Raw genomic sequence first — 15,408 nt, 5'->3', positions numbered from 1 at the left:
GCGCCGCCGAATCCTTAACCGTCGACTCCTCGAAGAAGCCATCGTGCATATCTATATGTCGTTGCCTCTCATTCCCCGATGATCCTAGTGTCGCCACTCTTGTACTCCAGCATTTAAAGCCACCACCACCGTCTGGAAACCCGAAACTAGTGTCGTCGATCTTGTACCCCTGACATTTTGCGCCGCCGAATCCTTAACCGTCGACTCCTCGAAGAAGCCATCGTGCATATCTATATGTCGTTGCCTCTCATTCCCCGATGATCCTAGTGTCGCCACTCTTGTACTCCAGCATTTAAAGCCACCACCACCGTCTGGAAACCCGAAACTAGTGTCGTCGATCTTGTACCCCTGACATTTTGCGCCGCCGAATCCTTAACCGTCGACTCCTTGAAGAAGCCATCGTGCATATCTATACGTCGTTGCCTCTCATTCCCCGATGATCCTAGTGTCGCCACTCTTGTACTCCAGCATTTAAAGCCACCACCACCGTCTGGAAACCCGAAACTAGTGTCGTCGATCTTGTACCCGAAACTAGTGTCGTCGATCTTGTACCCCTGACATTTTTTGGCAAAAACCTCGGATTTGAAAACAGATATAGGGAAATCTCGGATCTAAAAGTTTTTCAGATCTAGATTTGTCTTCTCCGGTAGTGGGAGTTGATTAGGGAATCAAAGGGAGGTTATGGTGGTTTTGACATGTGGTGGCATTCATATCTCAACAATTCTGCAAAGAAGGTACCAAAATGGGTGACACCGGTGAAGTCGGCGTCGGAAAACAAGGGTTTTCAAGGTAATGGTAGTGTTTATATCTCCCGGCGGCAGTAGTGGTCTTTATATTTTCTGGCGGTGGTATTGTTATTTTGAGTATTTGAGTGTGTTTAATGTAGAGAGAGATAAATGGGGGAGGTAACACCATTAATTTTCTTATTTTTCTTTTTATTTTTAGTTATTGAAATATAGGAAAATAGAAAATGAAATTAATGAATGGCAAACTCGTCATTTCAGAAAAATTTCAAAACAAATCAGACCAAACTTGTAAAATGAAAAGTTTGGACCTTTGGTGTTGATTGAAACCTTTTTTGACCAAAGGACAATTTTCAGCTAACCATAAGATTATTTTTGCAGTTTTGTCTACTTCTAATAATAATAGGTCCTATTGGGTTACCATTAGGACCCAATTGAGCAATTAAATGACAAAAAGAAATCAGAATAAATTAGTTAATTCATTTGTCATCTTATGATAAATTAATTAGAAGCTAATTTGAAATTAATTAGAAATTAAACAATTGCATGGACTAGGTGTTAATTAATTAAAATGTTCAATTAATTGGAAGAGTGCAGGGAGCAATTTCAACAAAAAGGAGTAGCTTTGACACCAAGTTACTAGATAACTATAAATAGGGAGCTAAGGATCAAACTCTAGTAACCTATTCCTTGCTCCCAAATCTCCACGTCGTCAATAGTTGGCTTTCTTATTTCGATTTGTACTATATATGTGACATATATAAACCCCTTTATTAAGATTATTTCGCACATTTGCCAAAGAAATCATGAGGATCGATTTACAACGTCGTTCACCCCATATGATAGTTTGATAAACGACTGGTACCACAATTTTCTTAATACATATTATCTTAGCATTATATGTAGTCAATCGGACTATACTCGTAATGACATCAAATTCTATGGTAATGATTAGTTTGAGATCTATAATGAAGATGCTCTCATCAATCTCAAGTTGATACCCATAAAATTTCTCTCTAACTAGTACAAGGTTTCTATCGGCTAATTTCATTGCAATGCTTTCACTCATCCGGGTTAGAGTTGTAATTAACCGAGTAGCAAGTGCAACCAAGACAAAGGAAAAAAATATGCATCCAAATCAAACAACACACGAATTGGGAGCAAATTTAAAGTAAATATATCTGATAGAACATTTGGTTTCTTATTGACTTTTTCCCTTGTCATTTGAAATGTCCGACCTTTAGCTTTGTTGACTTTATTCTTATTATCCCGAGAGATCCCTCAATTAATTTGTGGTGCACCTTTTTGAATTCCTTCCATAGCTTTTGGACAATTCGAATGAATATGACCACTCTCCCCACAACCATAACAGGTACGGTTCTAATCCTTCTCACGGAAATCTCTCGCCAACTGATATGGTTTTCTGCATTTACAACATGAAAACAGTGAAGTCAAAATTTCACAATTTCCAATATGTTTCTTTTGGAACTTCTCACACCATTTTCCTTCACTCCTTTTTGCATCGGGTCGGGTTTGAGATCCCTAAAATTAAGACTTTCTCGTACTCCCTCCTTTTTTCTTTCCCACATTCACTTCGGTGATTCATTACTTCTTTTCTTTTCCCTTGTCTAATTCTTGTAACTTTAATTCAATTTCCCATTTTTGACCCACTTCCACCACTTGTCAATAGATGGAAAACGGAATTGTTTGAAGGAATTCTTGTATTTGGCTTTTAAGACCCCACATGTATCAATCGGTCTTTCTTATTTCTGTATCGACTTGATGTTTAGCAAATCTAGCCTTCTCGTTAAACTCGATAGTATTTAGTTGAACCGACCTTGATCTTTCCGGGTGGATATATTCATCTTCTAATTGTTTCATGGAAATGGTGGAGCAATATTCCTCCTCGAACTTAACTTTAAATTGTTCCCAAGTCAACATGCAGGTTAATTTCGTTCCCAAAGTATCAATAACCATTTCCCATCAATAGTGGGTTTCCCACGTAAGTAAATTTGTTGCATATTCTGCCTTATCTTCTTCTACATATTTACTAGTTCTGAACATTTTCTCGATGTAGGTTAACCAAGTCATGGCAACAATCGGATCAGTTAGCCCCAAGAACTCTGTGGATTTACAATCGAGAAAGGCTTTATAAGTAATTAAGTACACATGTATTTATTTTCTGGGGTGGTATCCCTAACAACTTTCTCACCTCTCCCATCATCCATATTTTCTCATTGTCCTTCTATAATTGGAACAATTGGAAGTCGGTTATGAATCACTTTTGTATCCGCCTCAACTTTAGGTGAAACAATTGTTAGGAGCATTTCCTTAAGAGCTTTTGTCACCTCTTCAACAATTAATTTTTGAAGGAACCAATTTGTGACGTCTCCATTTTCACGAAACAAAAAGACCTTTTCTTATGGTTATTTTAAAACAAATTATTCTTTATAAATGTGGAATTTGTTCCATAAAAATATTTCCAAATAAACCTTTTTCATTGATTGTTATAACATTAGGATGTTATAACTAATACAAGAAACGTAAGCATAAACATAGTCATTATCGACCTTACAACATCTTAGTATATTAATGGCCTACATCTCCTCGAAACTCTCATCGGATCCAAGGATCACTATCCATGTACCTTTGTACCACTACCTATGATACAAAGAAACTGAGTGGGTCAGGTTGAGAAGCCTGGTGAGTACATAGGGTTTTCAACCCACAGTAATATAATTAATTTGTTTGATTATATATTTCACATCAAACATTTAACCCAATTACACATCCCTGTTTTTTCTTATGTATTCATCTCTAAGGAACTTTCTTAAGGATCACCACGTAGATAGTACTGTGTCGGGGATTCATATGTAATACATGTCAGTAAGGAATAGGGTACATCACATGAACATGTATTTCATCACTTATAGGTTGTGAACCTGTTAGTGTTCCACTAGACTGTCTAGAATAGTTTGTGGTCATCTTCTATATTATGTTAGATGACTACATCGCAACGTCGCTAGTAAAGTCATGGCCTCTTCTCATCATTTTTCATCTCTCATCATCTATCTCTACCCAATATATTATAAGTATGAAAATACATATATGGTTTAAATAATAATCATCTCAAATTGTTTCATCTAACACAGAATATCTTAATCACAGATAATAAACACATATAGCATTTAATTATCTAAATACTTATTATCTATTTGTAAGATGAAAGTAACTATGTACTCACTTGTTTAAAGTAGGGATGAGCTTTAGAACCGGACCGGTTCGGAACTGGAACCGTTTTTCTATATTATAAGAACTGGGAACCGGACCGCCAGTTCTAGCGCCGATCCCGGTTTTCGGGTTATTTTTCAAACTAGAATCGGTTGAAATGTTGTAGACGATATGTAATCTTTCAAAACTTGTAAATGATTCAATATTTAACCAAATTGTGATTTTTTACATTCTAAATTGAAGTAAAAACACTAAATTACATTATAAAAAAGAATCAAGTAATTCCGACTTCATATGAGTGAGTTATGTGCATTTTAAAAACGGGACAAAATCCAAAAAAAAATGTTGGAACAAAAAATATGCAGCATTAATATGTTGTCTTCCGGAGTCTATAGTTGATTCAATATCTAACCAAAATATGTGTTTGTACAATCTAAAATGAAGTACAAACACCAAATTACATGATAGAAAAAAATAAAGTAATTCCGACGTCATATGAATGAGTTATGCATAGTTAAAAAAAACGGAACAAATTCAAAAAAACAAAAAAAAGTGTTGAAATAGAAAAAACGCAGCATGGATATTCTTTTTTTTCAGGGCATGTGTCTGATTCAATATCTAACCAAAATATATGTTTATACAGTCAAAAATGAATTACAAACTCCAAATTATATGTTGGAAAAAATCAACTAATTCCGACTTCATATGAGTGAGTTATGCACATTTTAAAAAAAAACCATAAAAATGTCAAACCGGTTCCGATTTTAGAACCGGGGTCGGTTTTCATAAAAATAGAGAATCGATAACCAGACCTTATTACCAATTTCGGTTCCGGTTCCAGTTCGGTTCCGGTTCTGACGGTTCTAATGCTCGTCCCTAGTTAAAAGTGAATGACTGTGATTTGGGCAACACTTCGCCTAACACCTTAGCTTTTCATTTTATATGACCTAGGTATTTACATCACTAAGTCTTAGTCTTATATTCCTGGTGACTACTGATAATCTAGATTCCTCAATAATCCTAATGTTTGCATCAAGATCTAGCAAGTAAGGAATAACAATGTAAGATCATATCAGAGGTAGGGTCATTTTGGTATATAAAGTATACCGTTTGGAAATCTCACTTTAAACACTTCACTGAATCTAGCCTAGATATCACCCTTATAATGTAACGATCGACTCTCGAGGTATTAATTAATTAATTCTTCTTAATTTATGGTTGGGCCTAGGATAGATAAGAAGGACTTTTGGATTGGACTTAAGCTTTTGGGCCAAAGCTTTGGGCTGCCCATAAGACGTACGTTGGGCATAGCCTGGGTGTACGCGGGGCGTAGTGGTCTACATCGGATGTGGGGGACGTGCACACGTACGCGCAGCGTACGTGAGCAGATAGCAAACCCTAATTTTTAGGGTTTAAGTCGTACAAATACCCCATTATAGCCTCCCCCTGGCTTCTTACCAGTCCCCTCATCCTCAGAAAACCCTTATTGTGCCCCATACTCCATTGTTTTGTGTGTTTGACCCTTGTGAGCTCATTTTGGTGAAGGAAAGCTTTGAAGAAGAAAAGAAAAGGTTGGAGGAGAAGCCTTTGAGTGCCTTGAGCTCAAAGATCTGGATTAAACTCATCCTTTGGCATCTAAAGGAGGTATAAAGCTCTTAACTTTCTTCCTCAAAGTCTAGATCTAAGGTTTTGGAAGTTTTTGACCTCTTTAGGTCCAAAGTTTGGATCTTGATCATGAAACTTCGAATTTGAGCCTAGGGTTGCCACCCTTAAGGCTCAATGAGTTCCTTTAGCTGTAAAGTTGCAAGATTTGAGGCCATTATGAGGCCATGCATGAGATCAAGCCATTTATATAGAGTTAGTTGTCATTAGTTCAAGTTTAGGCTCGTTTGGTGGGTTGCAAGCCACCAAGTGATCGACTTTATGGATTAGAATGATGAAAGGGAGTTGGATATGCAATTGTAGCTTCTGAGACTAAGTATTAAGTGCTTAATGTGGAAAGGAGCCTAACAGGGTAGTATGATGGGCGTACCAGCCAGTACACGCAGCATACAAGCCATGCAGAAGGTACGCACTGCGTACAGATGAGTATGCCCCGCGTACTAATCAGATTTGGGATTTTGCATTTTGGGCCTCGGTTTGGGCCAATCATTGGACTTGTCCGCAATTAGGCCTTAGTAAGTCCATCAGAAGTCAGAGTTTGGACCAAGGGCATGTTCGGGGCTTAGGTAGGGCCCATATGAGGGGTTATGCCCAATTTAGAAAATTAGGCCATTAGTAGGCCTTTTAGTGGGCCATTGGTGGACTTAGGAGGATTAGTTGGATTTGGACCTTGAGAGAGAGAGAGAGAGAGAGAGAGAGAGTCCAAAGTTAGATCAGGGGTAATTTGGTCGATTTACCCTTAGTAATATCCTCAGTATTCTCACTATGTACTATTGTATAGAGTCGGACCGTGAGACGTGGGAGCATCAAGCAGAGATTACCTCACTCGAGTGTTCAGCAGCCAGGTTGAGATATGAGTTGTCCTCCAGTAGGAATGGGTCTAAGGCACCAATGTCGGCCCGTTTAAGTAGTAGAGTATGTCGGGGCGGTCCCGAGAAGTAGTTTTGTATGCTTGATGTCTTTGTGATTCATGCATGTTTATGTGTTATGCGTATTTGTTCCGGACTTCGGTCCGATGTCGGGGCTAGCCCGAGGCAGATTATATAATTATGTTATGTGTTATGATATATGTTTTGTTGTGTATGTGTCGGGGAAAGACCGATGCCGGGGTGAGCCCGATGCTCGATGCGATCTGATGTCGGGGTGAGCCCGATGCCGGACAGGAGTCTGATGTCGGGTAAGTCGATATCGGGATTCGTCTCGATGTAGTAGGAGTAGTCCCAGATTTATGTTGTTTGTTATATGTATTTTGTATGGTCTGTGGTAGTTTGGGGGAGCTCACTAAGTTTTGTGCTTACAGTTTCAGTTTTGGTTTCAGGTACTTCAGCGAGTAAAGGGAAGGACTCGAGCTGATGGCATTGCATACACCACTGATGAACAGCCTGGGAGTTTACTCTGATTTTTATTATGAGATTGTTATTTGTTATCAGATTTTATGAGTTTTGAGATACTTGTTTTACGGTTTTATTTTATGGCAATGAGATTTATGTTTGATAAAAGATTTAAAAAAAAAAAAACAAAATTTTTGGCTCGTATTTTTAGGATGTTTCAAGTTAGTATCAGAGCCTTGGTTTGAGGGATTCAGGCACACTCTTGGGTGTGTTTGAACTCAAACGAAGGAAGTGGTATAAAATTTTCAAAATAAAAGAGTTTTAGAAAAGCAAAAAGTATTGTTTTTAGAAAGAAAAGAACCTTGAAAAGAGAAAAAGGTGTGGTGCATGCAATCAGCCGAGCTCAAGTAAGTACTCCCAAATTACCCATACAAGTTTATGCTATGTTATGATTATCAGCTTTATTAGAACAACATGCTAGATTAGGACTAAGGATCTAGGAAGGATGCCTTATGTGCCTATTATGTGTTTCAGCTCTATGAGAATTGCATGCTAGTATAGAGTTGTCAGTATGATAGCAGAGTAGTATATGCTTGATTATGTGTACGTGATGCTCGAATGCTGCTGGCTTTGTGTTTTTATAAGTCTTAGTTATCTTTTGCTAACTAGTAAATGAATATGTTACGTTACATATTGTGAGGATTAAATAATTTCAGAAGGTTAGGTCTAGCTCTATCGTGCAGCTCTTGTCTGTGTCCAAACGTTGTAGGGTAGGATCTCTCATTCGAAGAATTATCTAGTCTTAGTGATATGTAATAGTATTCACGAGCTAGTTAGGGGGAGGTAGTCAGGACTTCTTGTGCAGCTGATAGTGGAGAATGGGTTGGTGATTACCCTAGGGCAAGCCTAGGATGAGAGTAGCAGAAAGCAGTAGTAGTAGAAGGGACTTGGTGGAGTCAAGACATTTCTTGAGGAAAGTACAGATAGATGTGGAAGGTAGTATGGGCCCGTACTACTGAAAGCAGAGGATCCGTACTCGAATCAAGGAAGGCTGAGATAAGACCAGGGAACTTGTAGTGTATGAGATCCCTCGACTTATGTTAAGTATACTGATATTGTTATGTTGTCTTTTTCAGAATGGTGGTTTTACGCCCTAGACCAGCAGTCGGCAGTTCAAGAGCTGGAGAGGGATCAGGTGCAGGCACTGGAGTCGAGCACCTTGATGAGCAGACCAGGGAGTTTCTCTCCTCAGAGATCACTTGCATTATACTTGAGCAGACCCCGGTGATCTTCAGTTCAATCAAGGAGGGTATTCTAGAGCTGATGGATGAGAGATTGGGTGCTTTCCATACTGAGGTGGAGACCATGATGGGATCGCACACGCTCACCTTTAGGGAGTTCAGAGCATGTGGATCTCCTGATTATCATGGGGCTCGGGACCCCATCACGAGCACTAGATGGTTTCCTGATGTAGCCAATGCATTCCGTACCAGCAGATGTCCCAATGGAAACAAGGTCAGATTGGCATCCTGTCTTCTGAAGGACAGGGCACGGGACTGGTGGGAGGAGGTAGGGAGAGCTATTGAAAATGATACGGTTTTGGATGCGATGAACTAGGGTGATTTCACGACCAAGTTCAGGGCTGATTTCGCACCTGTCATTGAGGTGCAACAGCTTTCTAGGGAGTTCCAGGATCTCCAGCAGACGACAGAGACGGTGGTGGAAATTACCGCCAAGTTTAGGTAAAGATCCTTTCTCGTTCCGCAGTATGTGGCGGACGAGGAGAAGAAAAAGGCCCGTTACCATGAGATGTTGAGGAGTAACATTAGACAGTTTGTAAGCCGCTCTAGCTATAGGATGTTGGAGGACATGATTGATAGAGCGAGAGAGGGAGAGAGAGAGAGAGAGAGAGAGAGAGAGAGAGAGAGAGAGAGAGTTGGATTTAGAGATGGAGATGAAGAGGAAACCAGAGGGAGTTCAGTCAGGAGGTTCGGGCAAAAAGCCCAAAGTGTCAGATCATATATCTCGGAGCCAGTAGAGCCATGATCGTTGTGGTAAATGCGGCAAGGGGCACGAAGGGGCATGCAAGGCTGGGAGTTCTGGCTGCTACAAGTGTGGCCGAACTGGTCACATGAGCCAAGACTGCACAGCTACTACCACCACCACACCAGCTTCAGACCTGATTTGCTTTCCGTACAATCAGATGGGACACAAGCGGTCCCAATGCCCGAGCTTAGCAGCAGCAGGGAAGGTGATAGCACCTTCCCCTGCCACCTTGACGATCACAGATGGCCGTCAGGGCCGGGCTGAGGCACCTACGGTGCGGAGCAGGGCTTTTCAGCTTACTTCAGAGGAGGCACGAGCAGCTCCTGACGTGGTGACGAGTATGTATCTTTTCTTGTTTATGCACTTGATATTTTTTATTTCTCACGTTTATGTGTTTGTGTATAGGGTCGTTCTTAGTGAACGGCATTTCAACTTTGGTATTGTTTGATTCAGGGGCCACCCGATCGTTTGTGTCGCTCGCACCCAGCAAGCAATTTAGTAGAGCTCCAGGGGAACTGGATTGTCCACTCGACGTGAGATAGCTGATGACAGGACCGCCAGGGTCACGAGAGTTCATAAAGGATGTTCACTGCGGTTATTTGATGAGCGGTTCTCAGTGGATCTGGTTCCTATTCCCCTGCAAGGGAACAAGGTTATAGTGGGTATGGATTGGTTGAGCCCCAATGGGGCAGTGATTGATTGCGAGCTGCAGTTAGTGAGGGTTCATACTCCTAGTGGGGGAGAGCTAGTGATTCAGGGAGAGAGGGCACAGTACGGACCGATTCTTTGTTCAGCAGCGAGAGCGAGACGTTACTTCCAGGAGGGTTGCGCGGGGTACGTCGCCTATGTTATGGATGCCCGGGATAAGGGCAAGGCGACGGTTGGTGATGTATCGGTGGTACATGAGTACCCGGATGTATTTCCGAAGGATTTTTTGGGGATACCTCCTGAGAGACAGGTTGAGTTCCGGATTGACCTGGTCCCTGGTGCGGCTCCGATAGCCAAGGCACCGTATCAGTTGGCTCTTCCATAGATGTAGGAGTTGTCTACACAGCTGCACGAATTTCTAGACAAGGGTTTTATCAGGCCGAGCAGTTCGCCATGGGGAGCCCCGATCTTATTTGTGAAGAAGAAGGACGGGTCGCATCGCATGTGTATAGATTACTGGGAGCTGAATAAGGCCCACTTCCGAGGATAGACGACTTGTTCGACCAGCTTCAAGGAGGATCTTGGTTTTCCAAGATTGATCTACGGTCCGGTTATCACCAGATGCGGGTCTGAGATGATGATGTGTAGAAGACCGCTTTTAGGACCCGCTATGGTTATTATGAGTTTATGGTGATGTCGTTCGGGCTCACCAATGCTCCAGCCGCGTTCATAGACCTCATGAACCGCCTGTGCAGACCGATGTTGGATCGATCGATAATAGTCTTCATTCATGACATCCTGGTCTATTCTAAGATTGGGGAGCAACATGAGGAGCACTTGAGGGAAGTGCTAGAGACCTTGAGGAGGGAGAGGCTTTTCACAAAGTTCTCCAAGTGCGACTTGTGGTTGTGCGAGGTGCAGGATCTGGAGCATCTTGTCAACCAGAAGAGCATATTGGTTGATCCAGCCAAGATAGAGGACGTGATGCAGTGGGAGGTCCCGAGGTCTCCATCCGATATTCGGAGCTTCCTGGGTTTGACAAGGTATTACAGGAGATTTATTCAGGATTTCTCTAAGATAGCGGTTCCGTTGACTCGACTGACCAAGAAGTCGGTAGTGTTTCGCTGGGGTTCTAAGCAGCAGGCAGCCTTTGAGACGCTCAAACAGTGGCTGTGCAAGGCAACGATCCTTACTCTGCCAGAGGGGGTAGATGATTTCATAGTCTACTGTGATGCTTCGATCACAGGTCTGGGAGCAGTGTTGATGCAGCGAGGACACGTGATAGCTTATGCTTCGAGGCAATTGAAGCCTCACGAGGCTAACTATCCGACGCATGATTTGGAGCTGGGGGTGGTATTATTCGCCCTCAAGATTTGGCAGCATTACCTCTATGGGGTCCGGTGTACTATTTACACAGACCACAAGAGTTTGACGTACCTCATGGATCAGCCAAATCTGAATATGAGGCAGCGTCGGTGGTTAGATGTGGTTAAGGATTACGACTGTGAGATCCTTTATCACCCGGGTAAGGCCAATGCTGTGGCAGATGCGCTAAGCCGCAAGGCGGTGGCGGCCCTGATCCGAGGCATTTGTCTGAGGATGACAGTGATGACTCCATTGTTGGAGTAGATCAGGGAGACGCAGGTTGAGGCCCTGAAGGAGGAGCGACAGAAGTGTGAGAGGATCGTGGGTCGGGTGACCTCATTTGATTATGACAGTCGAGGGTTGCTGACCCTGCATGGGAGGGTCTGGGTGCCGTACTGGGGCAGATTACGGCAAGTACTGATGGATGAGACCCATAAGTCTCGGTTCTCTATCCATCCAGGGGCAACGAAGATGTACAAAGATCTTCTGTAACATCCTGAAATTCAGGTAAAGCTATTTAACCCTTCTCCTTTCCCAAGTTGCCAAGTTAAGTCCTTTATGTATGTGTTAGACTTGTGAGTATGCTGGGCGTACTAAGGAGTACGTTGCGCGTACTCGCGTGCTTGTTTTGGATGCGGACTCGCCTGGGTACGCTGGGCGTACCCAGGTTACGTCGGGCGTAATGTGTCCAGATGTAAACCCTAATTTGAGGCTTAAGCACTATAAAAGGAATGTTATGGCTGCAACCTCAGCCTCCATTCCAGAGAGAAAAACCCTAATAGAGAGAGTCCCTTTGTTTTTAGCAAGTGTGTTGGTGTTCTAAGCTTCTAGTGTCATTTCAAGGTGGAGGAAGGAAAGAAGAGGTCATTTTGGAGGCTAGAGGCTTGTGGGAAAGAGTAGATCTGAGCTTTTCAGAGGTTGGAGGTTCTTCTGGAGGTAAAAAGCTCAAACCTTGCCTTGTTATTTGAGTTATGTGCTTCTTGGACCTATTTCTAGGGTTTTTGGTCCCAAGATGGAGACTTTATGAGCAAATGGTCTCCATTGACCTAGATCTATCATATTTCTGGTCCTTAGGTGTTGTATGTTCATAAAAATGCAAACTTTGACGTAAAGATGAAGCGATGCATAAGATCTAGACCTTTATAGGGAAAAGGAAAGAGGTTTGAGGGTGTAGGGACCTTTACAGCCATGCAAAGGCTTAAAGGTTCCGACTTTATGGATTAAGAGGTTATAAGAGAGTCAGATCTGGAAGTTGAAGGAGTGTCTTAATCGTTTAAGACCAAAATCTAAGAAATGGTTGAAGTGGGACTTACACTGGGCGTAACTCCCAGTACGCGCAGCGTAAGGGGTTGAAGCCCCGATTGTGGTTCGCTGGCGTATGCCCCGCGTACAGAGAGGGTACGCGTCGCGTATTGCCTTCTGTTGACTTTCGTTGACTTTTAGGGCTTTGGGTCAACCCTTCGACTTTTGGGTCAAGGAGGGGTAAAATGGTCTTTTACCCTTCTGTGGAAGTTATAGAGTGGTTTAGATCTAGCCTTGAGAGCCATTATTTATTTATGAGTATTGTTATGTGTTTAGGCGAGGGCTAGACCAGTGTGACCGAGTACGAGATTATCCGAGATACCGAGGTGAGTCTTCCCACTATATTGTACCTGGAAGGGTACCTATGTGCGACTGGAAGGTCTTGTATGCTACGAGATGTATGATTTATTTGTTATGTGATATGTATGTGTTATGTATGTTATGTATGGTATGGACCGGAAGGTCAAGATGATATGGACCGGAAGGTTAAGAGGGTACGGACCGCAAGGTCGATATGGGTAGGACCGGAAGGTCCACCGGAGTTCGGGACGGAAGTCCCCTGAGACACTCGGATCGGAAGATCCCATAGAGTTATGGCCAGGAAGGGCGTATGTGTGGTATGTGGTATTTGGGGAACTCACTAAGCATTTATGATTACAATGTTGTGTGATGTGTTTCAGGTACTAGTGACGACCGCGGGAAGGCGTCGGCATGATCAGTACACACACACGAGGAGTTTTACATGTTATGATCTTGGGATGTAATGTTAAGGGTTGTTATGTGACACAATGATACTTTTATAACTATCATGAATGAAATTATGTTTTTAAAATGTGAAAAATTGTTTCGAAATTTATGTCGTTACATCTTCGACCCGATTACTGGTGGCCCTGCATGAAGCGGGATGTGGCTTGGTATATGGAGAGATGCCTGACCTGTAGGAAGGTCAAGGCGAAGCACCAGAGGCCTCACGGAAAAATGCAACCGTTAGACATCCTAGTGTGGAAATGGGAGGATATCACTATCGATTTCATCACCAAGCTTCCCAGGACCGCACGTGGGGTCAATTCGATATGGGTCATTGTAAATCGGTTGACCAAGAGCGCTCACTTCATATCGATCCAGTAGAGTATCTCATCCAAGAAGTTGGCCGAGATTTATGTGCGGGAAGTAGTGGCACGTTATGACGTGCCTGTCTCGGTGGTGTCAGACCGAGATGTCCGGTTTACTTCCAGGTTTTGGAAGCGGTTTCACGACGAGATGGGTACTCGTCTCCATTATAGCACTGCTTTCCACCCTCAAACAGACGGGCAGAGCGAGAGGACGATTCATACTCTCGAGGACATGTTGCGGGCATGTGTCCTAGATTTCGGTGGCAGTTGGGATACGTACCTTCCAATTAGCAGAATTTTCGTATAACAACAGTTATCACTCCAGTATAGACCGACCTCCTTTCGAGATGCTCTACGGGAGGAAGTGTAGGACCCCAATATGTTGGGGTGAGGTCAGTCAGAGGGTCATGGGGAGTACAGAGGTAGTACTCAAGACCACGGAGCTGATTCAGCAGGTCCGTAGCAGGCTCCAGACTGCCCAGATTCGGCAGAAGAGTTACGCCGACAGGAGGCGTTCGGACCTCGAGTTTCAGGTGGGTGACATAGTCCTCCTGAAGGTGTCGCCTTGGAAGGGTGTCGTCATATTCCGGAAGCAGGGCAAGTTGGTCCCCAGATTCATTGGTCCATTCAAGGTTTTGGCCCGGGTGGGTCGCGTTGCTTATCGGTTAGACCTTCCAGCAAAGCTCAATCAGATTTACAGCACGTTGCATGTTTCTTAATTATGGAAGTGCTTGGTGGATGAGGCGGTAGTGGTACCCCTTGAGGATATTCAGGTCGACGACAGTCTGAATTACATTGAGAAGCCAGTAGCGATCCTGGATCGCAAGACAAAAGAACTGAAGAATAAGAAAGTCAATTCAGTGAAGATTCGGTGGTAGCATAGAAAGGGGTTAGAGTGGACTTGGGAGTCCGAGGAAGAGATGAGGAAACACTACCCAAAGTTATTTCCGAAAACAGCAGCAACAGCAAACTTCGAGGACGAAGTCTAATTCAAGTGGGGGTCAATTGTAATGATCAACTCTCGAGGTATTAATTAATTAATTCTTCTTAATTTGTGGTTGGGTCTAGGATAGATACGAAGGACTTTTGGATTGGACTTAAGCTTTTGGGCCAAAGTTTTGGGTTGCCCATAAGACGTATGCTGGGCGTAGCCTAGGTGTACGTGGGGCGTAGTGGTCTGCATCGGATGTGGGGGACACGCATACGTACGCGCAGCGTACCAGGAGTACGCGCAACGTACGTGAGCAGATAGAAAACCGTAATTTTTAGGGTTTAAGTCGTATAAATACCCCATTATAGCCTCCCCGTGGCTTCTTACCAGTCCCCTCATCCTCAGAAAACCCTTATTGCGCCCCATACTCCATTGTTGTGTGTGTTTGACCCTTGTGAGCTCATTTTGGTGAAGGAAAGCTTTGAAGAAGAAAATAAAAGGTTGGGGGAGAAGCCTTTGAGTGCCTTGAGCTCAAAGATCTGGATTAAACTCATCCTTTGGCATCTAAAGGAGGTATAAAGCTCTTAACTTTCTTCCTCAAAGTCTAGATCTAAGGTTTTGGAAGTTTTGGACCTCTTTAGGTCCAAAGTTTGGATCTTGATCATGCAACTTCGAATTTGAGCCTAGGGTTGCCACCCTTAAGGCTCAATGAGTTCCTTTAGCTGTAAAGTTGCAAGCTTTGAGGCCATTATGAGGCCATGCATGAGAGCAAGCCATTTCTATAGAGTTAGTTGTCATTAGTTCAAGTTTGGGCTCGTTTGGTGGGTTGCAAGCCACCAAGTGATCGACTTTATGGATTAGAATGATGAAGGTGAGTTGGATATGAAATTGTAGCTTCTGAGACTAATTTGTCACACCCCCAAACCTGAACGGCGGAAACGTTCGGGGGCGGATGACTTCATGTGGTAACGTAACAAATGAATACATAGTAAAGAAAGTAATGCAACCATCATATATATAATTAAAAGTTTACATTC

This window comes from Lactuca sativa, chromosome 3, assembly GCF_002870075.4.
Source record: "Lactuca sativa cultivar Salinas chromosome 3, Lsat_Salinas_v11, whole genome shotgun sequence".
Lineage (NCBI taxonomy): Eukaryota > Viridiplantae > Streptophyta > Magnoliopsida > Asterales > Asteraceae > Lactuca > Lactuca sativa.
Note: the sequence above shows the minus strand (reverse complement) of the source record.